Source organism: Lytechinus variegatus, chromosome 16 (assembly GCF_018143015.1).
Source record: "Lytechinus variegatus isolate NC3 chromosome 16, Lvar_3.0, whole genome shotgun sequence".
Lineage (NCBI taxonomy): Eukaryota > Metazoa > Echinodermata > Echinoidea > Temnopleuroida > Toxopneustidae > Lytechinus > Lytechinus variegatus.
In genome coordinates, this window is record NC_054755.1 from 24,001,994 (window position 1) to 24,004,771 (window position 2,778).

Here is a 2,778-nt window from a genome sequence, read left to right on the forward strand (position 1 = left end):
TGTGACTCGTCGGGGGGGGCCGGGGGGCAGACTGCCCCCCATAGGTACGCTAGTGATCCTGATTTATTTACTTTTTTTGTGTGTTCCTTTTTCCCCATTTCCCTTCATCCTTTCCGTTCCATTTTGCATCCTTTGTTCCCCCCATCTCTCTCATATCTTAATATTCATGGATGTCTTGTTCTTAAATCCTCAAATGTAGTTTCTCTCTTTCTTCCTCTTCATTCCTTCCTTCCGTCTCCCTTAAAGCTCATTTCTTATATTTCCACCTTTTCCTTTTTTTCCTTTCATTCTCCTACATCATTTTCCTTTAGTCTTCTATTCTCAGCCCTCCTTTCTCTTATTCTCTTTCTTTCTTTCTTAATTTCTTTCTTCCTTCATTTATTCCTTCCTTCCTTCCTTATAAAATATTTTTCAAACCTCAAGATTCATTTTTTTCTTCAAAAGTAGGCCTGAAGTTTGAAAAAAATATTTTGTAATATATTTTTTTATATAAGATAATGTCGGTCAGACAGTTTTATTAAATGCATTATGTTTAAAATACAAAGATGATTCCATGCAGAGATAGGCTTGCCTAATTTTTGGTCCTACAGTATTTAGGCAGAATGCTATATTTTCATCCGTCCCTCCGCCCGTCGGACCCCGAGGTAGGCTATAGGCCCATAAAAGCACTTAAAAACTCTTCATCAAGACTGTAATGATAATACAGAAAGTCATGCCGGCTAGTGACAATTATCTGAAAATGGTTAGTGTTGATGGATATATAACTCATGCCATGAGTGGAGATCTTGGGGGGATGGGGGGGGGGGGGCAGGTGTGCACCTTCCCTATAATCATTGTAGCACTAAATATTGCTTCTTTTTCTTATTTATTTATTTGTTTTAGCTATAGACAAGGGTCCCTCTTTGTGTCAGTCATGGGAGGAAATCTGTCCCCAAAGTAAGGGGGACCATGCATGCATGCAGGGCCTGGAAAATTTGACAAGCAAAAAAAAGATAAATAAAAAAAAAAGGTTTTCACTCGATCAAAATGGAAGGTCATTTACTCCAAAATACATGTATTATGTCGACTGTTAAGTGATATATTTTTCTCCATCTTTACAGACCAAGAATAGTAGGGGTGCATGGGCATATTGTGTCGATCCCCGCTATTTTTTTTTCGGGTAGGCTGGGCGCGGCCGGTGCACGTCCCCTCTGGGATTTCCGCCCATGGCCTCAATGTAATGATTGAGTTGCCTATTTAAATCTTTCTTTTCATGCCAGGTAAGCCCCCATTTTTAGTATTCTGTTCCCTCCTGCAAGTATACATATTCAATATTAATCCCATTTTCATTTAATACGTTCGATCTTCTGCACTAGCTGTGCCCTTATAAATTTCTCCATGCTGCATTTGAATCCGCTTATTGTACAGTTTGTTCAAATTTTTTAGTCTGATAAGGTAAGGTAATTGTTATTAGCACCCTTTACTCAAATCTGCAGGGGCAGCGGAACTGAAAGGGGGCAGGGGGCACTTTTCCCATAAAAAAATACAATGACAATGCGCATGCGCTTATCAGTGTATACTGTACATAACCACATTGAACAATCGGCCGCGCTCGCGTGTCAGGGACTTTCCTCCGTCCGTTCCGCCGGGTGTAGTGGCGTAGTCTAGCCGGTTGAGAATACACATCTTGTCTTCAGTCCCATATGCGCATAAACACGTAACCTACGTCTTTGTTGCCGAGTGGAAAGCGAAATCGAGACGGTGAACAGCTTGACACGACAATTTGTCCCTCATTTTGGCTATGTAAGTAAGGTTGGACCGCTAGAATAATGGGTCCAACGTTAATGACAATTGTAACGATATACCGTTGTTTAACGTTGAATCTAGACAAAATTTGCGTTGCAATAATTTCGAACTTTGTAAGTTTGTTGCAATTTTTTTATGCAAGTAAGTAACTTACACTAAAGGTCAAAGTAGGATCTGGGGGTCGGGTGTCCGGACAGTTTATCTTTTTGAAGCCTTCTTTTTCGTCTTTGGATTACACTAAAAATATGAATTTAATACTTGTAATCATCTACTGTTTTGTTCTTTTTAATATTTCCTAACATTTTGACTAGGCTCGCGCTCCTAGGCCTAGTATTGTCTTTGAGTTTGACTGACGGCAAGTTCAGTTTTCGGTCTTTGAATTCTGATACCAATTGATGTGGGGACAGTCTATTCTTAATCTTAGCCTCTGTGATTAAACCAATCTGTCGTTTGACATGTGCGCTTAGCTTAGTAAAGATTATTGAAACTAGCTTGCGCCCGTGTAAAAATATTGTTCATTTTGACTGAGGGGAATCTACAATCTGTGACTGTGCAGTGCCCTTGTAAATTTTTGTTGGAATTTGGAACCCAGTACTTTAGCATGGCATGGCTTATTCAACAAAACTGACCCTGGCCCTGTGAGCTTAAGTACCGGTAGGCCCTACTCTGATATTTTTTCCTTTTTTTTCTCCTGATCAACTGAACTTTTCAATGCTTTTTGTGTGGGATTTATACAAAACAAAACCAGGATTTTTTTATTACTGATCATGATCAACTCTACCTGTTATGCTTTGACATTGTTCTTTACAGATTACACTCTGATATTTTTTTCTTCTGATCAACTGGAGTTTTCGATGAGCTTTTGTGTTGGATTTGATCTATACAAAACAGGATTTTTTTATTAATGGTCATAATCAACTCTGTCTATTATGGACTTATGCTTGACATTTTCCAGATTACAGCATGTGATTTGGTCATCGGACACCAGGACAG